Source organism: Lepidochelys kempii, chromosome 10 (genome assembly GCF_965140265.1).
Source record: "Lepidochelys kempii isolate rLepKem1 chromosome 10, rLepKem1.hap2, whole genome shotgun sequence".
NCBI lineage: Eukaryota > Metazoa > Chordata > Testudines > Cheloniidae > Lepidochelys > Lepidochelys kempii.
This window is the reverse complement of record NC_133265.1, coordinates 9,067,021-9,078,827: the sequence shown is the minus strand read 5'-3', so window position 1 is coordinate 9,078,827 and position 11,807 is coordinate 9,067,021. Positions and strand designations below refer to the sequence as shown.

Here is an 11,807-nt window from a genome sequence, read left to right as displayed (position 1 = left end):
TTTTCTTTTTGCGAATACAGACTAACACGGCTGCTACTCTGAAAGGTGTAAATGCTGTTACTCCTGGGCATCAGGAAGTCCAGGATTGGGCCACCAGCCTGTCCCTTCCAGCTATGAAACTGTCAAACTGGGGAGCAGAGCAGGAACTTTCTCTGTTGCAGTCACCTGTCTCTGCCCCTTCCCTTTGGCCTTTCACAGCCAAGGCTCCTCTCGAGCCCAGGCACCTCGAATCTGCCAGGTTTCTGGGCCAGATGCGAACGTGGATCGCTGAGCACAGCCGCACTCCCCTGAGCCCCAAGGGCATCTGCCGAGCTGCAGCGAGGGAAGCTCTTTCCAGGCCCTGGCACTTCCAGCTGTTGGCCCCGGAGCCTTGCACCCAGGCCTGGAGCCCTGAGCCAGGGCTCGGGCAGACAACCCAAGCCTGCTGCAGCGGCTACTTCAGCTGGAGGCAGCCTGTGCAGCTTTCTGCAGTCCCCACCCGCCCACGCAAGGAAGTGGTTACATTTCTCAGAGAGGAAAAGGGAAGTCAGGCTACTTCAGAGCGAGAACTCAACTCCTGCCTTTCATTCGGGGCTGGCTCAGCGGCAGTTCGTGTCGACTGCCCAGAGTCCATGAACTAGCTAACCCGCTTTGGAGAGAGAGATTTTCACCCTGCTTTCCTCAGCTTCTCTTCTCGGTAAGTTGGCCGGAGTGTCTTCTCTTTTACCACGGGAACGGGAGGAACCTTTTCTCCTAGCGGAGTTACTGGCTGTGTGTTTAACCCCGGAGTGTGCCACCAAAAGAAAAATCTTTGTTCCTTTTACTTGAGCAGAACAGATCCGGAGCTACGAAACGGCGCTGGGACTGGAATGAACGTCCCCTTCCCCTTTGAATCAATAGGGCCAAAGAGCTGTTGGCTTTTTTTTTTTTTTTCTCTTTCTTAAATGTTTCTTTTCCATTGTAGCATTTTTTCCCCCCCTAGGAGGCCTGAAAGCTCCACGGATTTGGAACAGATCCCTGAGCGGGGAGACCGCAGAAATGAGTGGAAACGGTGTGCTGGACCACAGCCCCGTTAGCCCTGCTGCTGTTCCCAGATCCCTCCCCAGAGATCCCCTCTGCGTGCCCGCTGGGCCTGACTCTCCCCTCGCTTACACGGCTCCCTTCGGGAGAGTTACTTCTGCGTTACACCGGTGGGAGTGAGAGGAGAGTCAGGGCCTCTGTGCCTTCCCCTCCTTGATTTTCCCCCTCTAGCCCTGACATTGACACTCGAGGCGAAGGTGGCTCTTGGCACATATGCCTCGAACCAGCTAGGGGTGCTCTCTTCCCAGCCAAAGGGACAGATCCTGCGCAGATTCCTGCGTCACCGCGCGGGCAAGCGAAGAGGGAAGTGCCCTCCTGGGAGCTCCGAACGGGGCGCTGATCTGCTGGATGCTCCGCTCTTGGATTCGGGGCTTATCGCCGAAACCATCAGGATTTGCTCGCGGGGCAGAGACCTCGCAGCAGCAGGCAGACAGAGAGCTCCTCCCAGTCTAGCGGAGAGGAACTGCCTCGGCTCTGGTGATCTCCGGCCGCCCGGGGCGGGGGGAAGGCGCTGTCAGTGAAATTGGTGCATTTGGAAGAAGGAAGAGAAAACCCTGGCGAGCAGCCGTTGTCACCCTCAGCAATGGGCTGCTGCTGGCTCCCTCTCCTGGTGGGGGGGGGGGTGACGGGCACTTGGCCACAATGACAAGGCCAAGCCTGAATCACAGGGGAAATCGATGGGTTGCAGGCCCCTGAGTCACACAGCGTCACCCCGCCGAGTTGGCTGGAGAGGAGGAAAGGAGAGAGCAGAGCGCTCACCCCCACAATGTAGGGAGCGGATGGGTAGAAAGCAGGGGCCTCCCCCTCCCTGCAGCTGTTGCTGGAGTTGATGGGATTGACCGTTGAGGCCCGAGGGCACGGTCAGTAATAGGGGGCTGGGGCAGTGGCCTGACTTGCTCCCATCCCTGCTCTGGGTCTCTCTCTCCCCAGGCTGAAGCAGGATAGTGGAGATGCAATCTTAACCCCTGTGCAGAGCAGGGTGATCAGACGTCCCGACTGTATAGGGACAGTCCCGATATTTGGGGCTTTGTCTGATGTAGGTGTCTGTTACTCCCCACCTCCTGTCCTGATCTTTCACACTTGCTGGCTGGTCACCTTAGTGCAGAGCATGTTAGCTTGCCTCGCCCCACCTCCCACTGGAAAGGGTCAGAGGAGCATTGCTGGACTCCCAAGGGAACACTGATTCTGCCTAGTCTAGCAATAGAGCCCCCCTGATTGACCGTCCAGCGGGGCAGGGGTTAACACGGATGCCCTGCCTGGCTCAGGGCGGGGGCGGGGAGGACGACTATATTAAGCTGCATGTGCTAAATACAATTTCCTGCTGAGCGTTTTCACTAGGGGAGGCAGTTACAGCAGAGAGGCTGATCCAGCATTTTGCCCCTTTCTGACCTAATTCAGCACTCCCCACAACATTTGCAATCAAGGCCTTTCCTTTTGGGCAACTTCCTTAGCTTGGGGCGGGGGAAGAGAAATTGCCCAGCTCTGGATCAAACATTCAGTTACTTCCCCCAGCCTTTGTCTTCATTGGTGAGGCCTTGAGCCTGGGCAGAAAAGGAGTGAAACGAGAGGAAGTTATCTTATTCTAAGCCATATCAGTGCTGGGGATCAACTCATCGGTCTCAGGCAGACAAAGATCCTCAAACTTGCCTTTGCTTTACTTGAGAGAGCAGGTGTCTGATCGTTCCAGGGCGGCGATGTGCAGCCAGCAGATTCAGGAGGTGAATGGGACCGGCTGTTGGAGTGAATGTTAGTATAGAATGAAAGGTGACGAGCAAAGGAGGGTGGAATTTTTCCGGACCCTTTTTTGGTTCTTTATTGTGCATAAAGGAGACCAGAAAGCTTGTTTTATTAACCTCTGTCCCGCTTTGTCCTTGCATTACAACTTCAGCTCTTATATAGTCTGCCCGGAAAACAAATAGTGGGGCTGTGAAATCAGATGCCAGGCAAGTGAAACCTAACCTCGGAGGGGAAGTGATTATTATTCAGATTGCTTAAAACGCTTGGGTGCAGGCAGCTGGCAGCAAAGCGTCTCCATTTTTAACCATGCAGCCTCCAGTGCCTTCGAGGGAGGGTGAGGAAGGCAGCCAATGAGTCCTCCTGCAAAAGAGGGAAGGCAGAACTGGATATTCCCAAGGCAAAATTAAACAAAACTTCCCCCCTCCTGATATTATTTTAAACCTTTCAGGCTGTCTTGATGCATCGAAAAGAAGGGAACGGGGACACAACTCCCCTTTTCTCCTTTGCAGCTCACTGTTAAAAATGACAGAGACGCAGTAAATGCACCCTTCCCCCAAACCCATCTCTCCTGAAGCAAGGTCAGCTGCTTAGTTCTGGTTAGCAACTTCATGTTTTCTGCTCCAAGCTTTCCCTAACATTAGCAGCCAGGACCAGCTCCTCAAAAATGCCCTGCTTGCAATGGGAGTTAGGCACCTAAATAGGTTTGAGGAGCTGGGCCCAGGCCCCTATTTGCAGCCAGTTTTATTCAGACCGGCCTCCTTAAGCACCCAGCGCAGAAGCCTGCTTGCTTCCTGTGCATCTCACGGCAGCAGTGCAAATGGGATGAGCTGTGGCAGGTTTCAGGACAGCGGCAGCACTGAGTGGTAATCACTGAAATCTAGGGTCTGTCTGGTTCTCATTGGGTCAAACGAATCCCCAGTGTAACCTCATTGACACTTCGATGGGATTATAGCATAGTCCTTTGATGCTCATAACACTGCCCAGGGTTGACACTGGTCACGTTTCCCCCTTGCAGATGATACGTACAATCTCGCAATAAGACAGAACCTTTGCATTTTTAATACAACGGCCTCCAAAGCTACTTAAGCTTAATTCAATAAGGTTTGTGAGGGACAGTGCAGGAAACTGCCAGATCGGTCACAGCTGGCATTGTGCACTTAGATTTATTACGGGTTTTACAGCTGTGTGCAAATCATCCAGCCTGCAGCACTGCTTGCAACAGGGTTAGTAGGATCATTGGTTTGATCCGCTGTAGTAAGTCCTATGTCCTCCACTATCTCCAGATATTCTCATGAGCAATTCCTTGGAGGGTGTGGCTGGATGTCACAGCTGTTTGAAGCATGGGTAGATGGCACATTATGTGCTGTGGATCTGAGCTTTGCTGGGACTCAAACCATTAGGCATTGGGTTTTGCTAATTCCTGTGTGTGGGGCCCTGTTTCTCTTGCTCTTCACAGGGAGGCTGGAATCTGTTATTAGAGACGTTCCCCCCTCCTTAGCATTCACAGCTGCCAAAAAGTGGGCAATGCTTTTTTGCCTCCAATAATAACAAGCAGCAAACGCTGCAATTAACATCCTGTCTGTCCCGTCCAAGTCTGGCGCAGAGAACAGTGGCAATTTCTGAGGACTCCTCATGAAATTGACTTCTGGGTTCAAATTACCTCTGAGTGCAGCCCAGCTCAGCAAACCGGAGTCTGTTGCTTATTCGATGGTTCCGGTTCCTTCCATAGAGTTGGCCGAGGCCTGTTTAAAGTCAAGGGTAGGTTAATTAAAAAAAAACAACAACTGTAAAAATAACCCCTCCCACTCCAACACTGAGTATTTCAAGAAGCAGAACAGTGGTTCTTTCATTATGAATTCTGTACACTGGCAAAAGCCAGCGGTGAGCTAAGCTAGTGGAAGATATTACTCATGATCTACACTGGGGTTGAACAGCCAGCTTGCTCTTAATAAAAATGTAGATTGATTGCTGAGGAGAGGCGAAGAGAAAGGAACGTTTTAACCATAAGAATTGAGATGTTTCTAAAGAGGAAGGAACTCACAGAGGAACCAAAGTGAGGCAACTAAGATGAAGCAACCAAGTAGGCTGAGAGATTGCACACTGTTATACAGTGTCGGCAAGATAGTTTCCAGAAGAAGAGGATGACTTCTCATTTAAAAGGTTCTCTGACTTGGGAGCAACTTGTTAAGACGATCATGGTTGATTTTGCTAAGAGAATTTTGATCTTGGTTGATTTTGGAATGGAAGCATCTTGAGGCACATGCGTGCCAGCCCCTGAGCCTTTTAGCCACAGCCTCTGCTGTGTTTTGGGATGTTCAGCGCAACAGCTGAGCATGAGCCAGAGTAAAACCAGTGGCATTTGTATTGACTAAATCGGAAGCTGGACTAAAGCACGCAGCATAGTGACTGCAGACGGAATGACGCCGTGTGTTGCATGGGCAACGCCAACCATTAGACAAAGCTCAAACAAGCACATCTACAAGAGCTACCAGGTCTGACTTGGCTGACTGCATCTCAGAGAGGCACCTCCCAGCAGCCAGACAATGGTTCGTTCTTTTGCAACATCCTGCAGTGGACCCAGCTGGAGGCAGGAAGCCAGGCTAGATGGGCCACTGGTCTGATTCAGCATGACAAACATTTGATCTGAGGTCAGCCTCTTTAATACTGGAATGCCTCCAATCTAGCCATAAAATGCATCCTTATAGGGCAGCCGGGGGTAACTGGTACAGCCCGCTGCTCCGTTCAGGGCGGTGTTGGTGGGAATGGATCACATGATTCTAGCACCAGTGATTGGGAATAGTGAACTGGAAGGCGATCCATGGGGGACTGCCTGGCTCAGGGGATGGGGACACGGAGCATTTCACCACTCGGGCGCCAGCTTGAATCTAATCACGGTTGGTAGTGACAGAAAACTCTTCTCCGCTCCTATTTGTTCCTTGGCTGTGAGCGGCTTGATGCTCCCTGTCTTGGTACCATTCCCTCCAGGTGTCTGATCTCGTCTGGGCTGGGCTGGGACAACGTTAGGGGAGATTTGCACTAAGTCTGAAGCTGCCCGGCTGTCCCCCTTCTATAAATAAATGGAGGACTGGCCTCTCTAGGGCAGTCAACCCAGCACTGAATTCACCCCCTGCCCCCATGGAGACTTAGTGGGGACACGGCCCCCAGTAGGTGACTGTGTCCAACTGCTTGTGGCTTTGAGGGCGAAAGTCAGGAAGAAACCTGAGCCATGGGAAAGAGAAGATTCCCAGCCACAGATAGTCTCCTCAGCACGGAGGCGTCCATGAGGACTCCCAGATGGGGCAGGCTGTTCCCAGTGCACTTAATTCCCAGGCCTGCTGCTGCTACGTTCTGCTGCTTGCAGCTGGGGCATCTGAGGAATGTGACAGGCATGTGAAGGAGGGGTCTAAGGCACAAGGATGGGGAGGGGTTAGCACAGCCAGCTGCTCTGTGCTCCAGCTGATGGAGGTTAGTGGCTCTCTGAGATCACACTGAAGGTCCTGGCCAGGAAGAAGGGAGGCTGGCAAGGCAAGCAGCAGTTCCTCTCTGACACTACGAACTTGAAGAATTTTGCACTTCATTCATCTGCAAGGAACCCCAATTCTGGGCTTGGTGCATGTGAATCAGCACCAGATAAGTCACCTCCCCTTCATTAAGGGGCCAGTCAGGACTGTCCATGTGAAGTGGACTGAATGGCACTACTGATATGATCTGCTGACAGATAGTTATGTGCCAGTCACCTGGATTAAGAGGCCATGGAACAGAATGATTTCCTGCACCTCTGCATCAGTACAGCAGACTTTCCCATAAACCGGGTGTAGCTATAAACCAAGAACAAATGTGTCCATTTGGATGGAGCTGTTCCAAGTGTTTTTGATCCTGGCTTTTCTGCCCAATTCTTATCTCCTCTGCCCCAAATGCTGAGAGCTTCCCTGATGTTTATAGACATTACAGAAACCAGAAATCCTGCCTAATGCGTCCATTTGACTGTCACCGCATCCTCCCCCTTTTTATCTCCTTCCACTTGTTGCATCTTGACTTTATCCACCCTACACTGCGAGCTTTGGGTGGACAGTCAGGGACTGTCCTAGGTATGTGTCTGCACAGCAAGGAGCAATGCACTGCCCTGATTGCGGCCCCTATACAATACAGCTGATTTCTATGAGAACATCAGACTAGCCACAAAACCGGATTGAGATCACAAGCGACTTTGTGTTGAGCCTGCTCCAATCCCCTCCTGTAAAACCCCAGCATGTGCTTATGTGCTGAGTCTGTTTGCTTCTGGAGCAGGAACCAGCGCCAAGAAGGTTCATGAGTGATTAGAAAGTCCCTTAACATTCTGAGCCAGCTTCCTGTTTTTTAAGGTTATCAGGACCTTTTTGCTTCCTTTAAAGGCCCTGACTGTGACAGGTTGCTGCCAAAGGGCCATTCCAGGGAGACTTGCAAAGGGAACTGGGGGGGCCTCGCTGTGTGCTTCCAGCAATAAGGCTCGACTGAATGGTAATATCATTGCGAGAGCGCCGCGTCCATCCTGTGGGATGGACCATGAGGCCCTAGCCTAGTCTCTTCTCATTTTGCACCACGAATCTCCCTCCACCAAAGCCAAAGGCATAAGGGGAGTAATTTACCAGACTAAATTAGTAATGCATTCCAGCGCTGACTTGTGAGAATCAGACCGTCTTAAGAAATGCTTGGGGCTACTGACCAGAAAGGGCTGGCCAAAGAGAGAGGAGTTACTGGCTTTTCATCGGTTGGAAATCTGGGTTCAAATCCACCCTTAGGTTAACAATGAATTGGTGGGTCCTCATCCTAGATCCTAGTGGCCCAAACAACTACACAGGTCATGATTAGTGGAACTGGTCCGAAATCAAATCTGAAATTCAACAGAGAAAAGTGCAAAGTACTACAGTTCAGAAGTAAAAATAAAACGCACAAATATAAAATGGGGAATGACTGGCAAGGCAGGAGTGCTCCTGAACAGGAGCTGTCGTACTGTGTCCAATTGTGGGCATCATGCTTTCGGAAAGATGTGAAGAAACTGGAGAGAGTCCAGAGGAGAGTGTCAAAGTCAGATTCAGGACTCACATAATTTGTCAGACCACGCTGTTTATTAGCAAAGCGCTTTGCTAATGCACCCAGATGTGAGCCCCTCTCTGAGGCTCAAGATAACTTATTTATACAGCTAAGCTAAAGCCAGTTTAACATAAGAGACAAAAGAAAGCAGAAACTGACAAATATACATACATATCTTATTTGCATACTAACGTTTACCAATCTCTTAGCTCAGTAGGAGCTCTAAGTTAATTAGTTTGAGGACCCATTGTCTCACACTCCTTAATGTTTCTCTTCCTAACAACTATATTTCAACAAACCCTTCAAGTAGCATTTCTTTAATGAATTATAATTTCAATATAATTCATTCTACTTTCACAATCCGTCCTTTTGGTCAAGCTACACAATGACCAACAATGACTGGGTTCCACATATCAATCGTTCTTTATCTCTTTGTTCATCAGTGATATTTAAAATCATCAAATTAGCACTCTGGTTTGGGGCAGCTATCTGTGTAGCATGCCTGACACAATTTTGGATACAACAGGAAAGTAACTGAAAACATACAAAAATTATTAGGATTCCAAACAGGAGAGTTAGGGCTCCCTGAAACAACCAGTTTCCTATGCCAGAGAAATTGAAAAGGTTACTTAGCCACTTCCATAAAGAACTTGGCTCTTCGTGGGGAAGATATGCGATTTGTTTTAAGTGGCTAGCACGATCTATTACTTCATTGGTGTTGTCTGGTATATACATACAGCAGTCTTTTCCAGTGAGAGCACAAGTCCCTCCTTTTGCCACCAGCACTATGTCCAATGCCTGACGGTTTTGGAGGGCCATCTGTCGGATTGCCCCTGTTTCTTTGGCCAGGGCTCTTAAACTTTCTCCGGTTTCATTTGCCATTATTTCAGCTACTGCTTGTAACCTTAGGAGCCTTTTTGCATGGTGTATTACGCCCCCTAATGGTATTAAGGAACCGCCAATGGCCTCTTCCCAGGTTAAGGGGCTTACGTTATTTACATACCATTGAGCATCTGTTAAGTCCCTTCTTTTTCGCCTGAAATTGCGGAGGCGTTCTCGAGGGAAGGTTCCTAGCACTCGGAATTGTGGGAAGAGTCGGGCAGGATAACAGATTCCTGACCAATTAGCTGGCAGTGCGGTATAAGCTCTGGTCTCACACACCCAATGATGGCCTATTAAGGCCGGGAAGGGTTGGTTGCACCCCTTTGTCATATAGGTGTTTGCAAAGGAGGAGTAGTATCCCCCAAAGGGTACAGGGTAATTCTCCTTACGAGAAGTGGTGTTATTTGCATGACATGGAAAGATTGTATTGTTTTCACTAAGGTTACTGTTGGGGGAACATGAGTGATTTCTCTGTTTGATCCCAGGTTGAGAAAAAAATTCATATCTCCATACCCGGCCTGCCACTTTTTAGTTTTGTTTGAATAATCCCATACACCATTGGCCACAATATGCTGAAGGCAACGGCTTTTCCCCAGCTCCAGCCCTGTCCCATTACACACCCAACACCAATGACCTTTTCCCTCCACCACATTTATCCATTTAGATGCATTTATTCCCACCGCTTCCCAAGTATCACTGCTGTTCCATATTTTGTTAAACGGACGAGGCCCTCCAGTGAGGTCTGGGGACTTGAGTGGGATAGCCAGGACAGGATCACCAGTTTGAGAGTGGGCTGGGATGTGGCTGCAGACCCAGCAATTAGAAATATGAAGGGTCTGAGCTATCCACACCTGCTGCTGGATAAAAGAATTGTCATCGTGGTCTCCCCAGACCGTAAGATACCAGCAGCCGAGGAACAGGCCAAGGCGCGTGTTGGAGGCAAGGCTCTTCTGGTTCTGACAACCTCAACGGAGGGAACCGCAGTCACGGTTTTACGCCCACCAGGCAGTAGGCGCTAGGCTCGCTACTGCTTTTTTTTGTTCGTCGTCTGCTTCTGGCAACCCTTACGAGAGCGTAGATGGTAAGATATTGCAGACTGTTCCTCTATGTCTTCTTCTGGAGTCAAAATTGACTCTGCGTTGTCCTGAGGTGACGATTGGTTCTCTGGGGATGGTGCCTTCTTACACTGTGAAGCATGTATCCATGCTGCGATGCCAGATAGTTTAACAGCCGTCTGTGTGGTAAGCAGTACCTGATGAGGACCCTTCCACCGGGGCTCCAAGGCGTGCTTTCGATGATGGCGCCGTACGTAGACCCAATCACCTGGCTTGAGGTTGTGGCAAGCGTCGGAGGTGGGTTCCGTGGGCCAGGCGGCTCGAACCTGTGAATGGAAGTGACTTACAGCTTGCATTAGTCCCTTGCAATACTGAAGGAGCGCACTGTGAGTCAAGTTCAAATCTGGAACGGGGGTAATGGTCGTCATAGCTCGCATAGGGCGTCCCATAACAATTTCAAAGGGACTTAATTTATGCCTTTGGGATGGAGTGGATCTCATGTCCATAAGGGCTAATGGTAAGGCTACTGGCCAGCTTAATCCTGGAGAGTCACAAATCTTAGCACGCTTATTCTTAAGGACACCATTTCGTCTTTCAACTGCACCTGCACGCTGTGGGTGGTAGGGACGGTGCAGCAGGTGTTTGATATGCAATATACGGTCCAGGTGTTGAACAAGTTGTCCAGTAAAATGTGTACCCCGATCACTGGACAGAGAAGCAGGAATTCCCTTGGCAGGCATAATACGATTTAACAAACATTTGGCAACAGACAGTGAGTCAGCCTTGCGACAAGGAACGGCTTCAATCCAACCGGAGAATAAACATACCGTAACCCATATCAATTCATATTGTTGACACTTAGGCATTTGTGCAAGAACGGTGCTTGAGGCAGGCCCAGGAACCCCTGGGCCGCTTTTACAGGTTTACCTGTAAATATTATGGCTTTGGCAAATGGTACAGGCTGCACAGTGGCGGGCTGCAAAAGAGCTAAAATGGGGCGGGGGGGCCTACCATCCTGTCTTTGTTACAGCAGAGACCATCCCCTCCTTTCCGACATGCGAAACACGTGCAGCAGGGCGGCCAGAGATGGGTAGAGTGAAAAGGGGGCTACAAAGGTGCCAGTAGGCGAGCGCCAAAAGGAATCGGGATGTAGAGAGCAACCTTGGGCAACCCAGGATTCTCTCTCGGTTTCTGGGGCAGTCTTAGAGCAGGGTGAGGTCAGTGAGGGACCAGGAGGGTAAGAGGCGAGCAGAGAACAAGGGAATCAGACATTTCGACTAGGCGCGCTGCAGAAGCCACAGCATGCAGGCAGGGGGATAAGCCTTGGGCAACAGGGTCTAAAGTGGCAGAGAAATAAACCACTGGGCGGTTCTTTTCTCTGTGCATCTGAGTGAGAACTCTAAGTGCACACCCAGATTGTTCGTGGCAGAAAAGGGTAAAAGGCTTAGGCAGCCCTAAAGCAGGGGCAGAAGCCAAACCCTGTTTGAGGGAAACAAAGGCAGAATTGGGCTCAGGGGGCCACGGCATGGGATCAGGCACAGAGAATTGAGTGAGTTCCTGGAGAGGTTTTGCAAGGGAGGCATATTGGGGAATCCATTGTCTGCAAAATCCAGCCATGCCTAAAAACTTCCGGACCTGGAGTGGGGAGCAGGGTCGGGGAAAGTTAAGGATAGCTTGGACGTGGGTGGGAGAAAGTGCATGGGAACCCTGGGAGAGGAGAAAGCCAAGGTATGTGACAGAAGCTTGACAGAGTTGTAGTTTAGAGCGGGAAGCTTTGTGACCCTTATTTGTTAGGGCAGTAAGGAGCACTAAAGAGTCAGTTTCAGAGGCAGACATTGAAGGGGAACAGAGGAGTAGATCATCTACATATTGGGCTAGTGTGGACCTGGACGGGAAAACAAGGTCAGCAAGGTCTCGGGCTAATGCTTGGGAAAAATATGATGGGCTTTCAGTATACCCCTGGGGCAGTGTGGTCCATGTGTACTGTTGCCCCTTGTAAGAAAA

General features: G+C 50.2%; 1 protein-coding gene across 1 annotated transcript in view; it reads left to right on the top strand.

Moving 5' to 3' along the window:
- The first annotated feature begins 498 nt into the window (after positions 1-498).
- Positions 499-11,807, top strand: part of ARPC1B (actin related protein 2/3 complex subunit 1B) — a 23,034-nt gene continuing 11,725 nt past the window's right edge. Inside the window, exon 1 of the mRNA XM_073361888.1 lies at positions 499-676. The gene's annotated coding sequence lies outside the window, so the exon portion shown is untranslated. The remainder of the gene's footprint in view (positions 677-11,807) is intronic.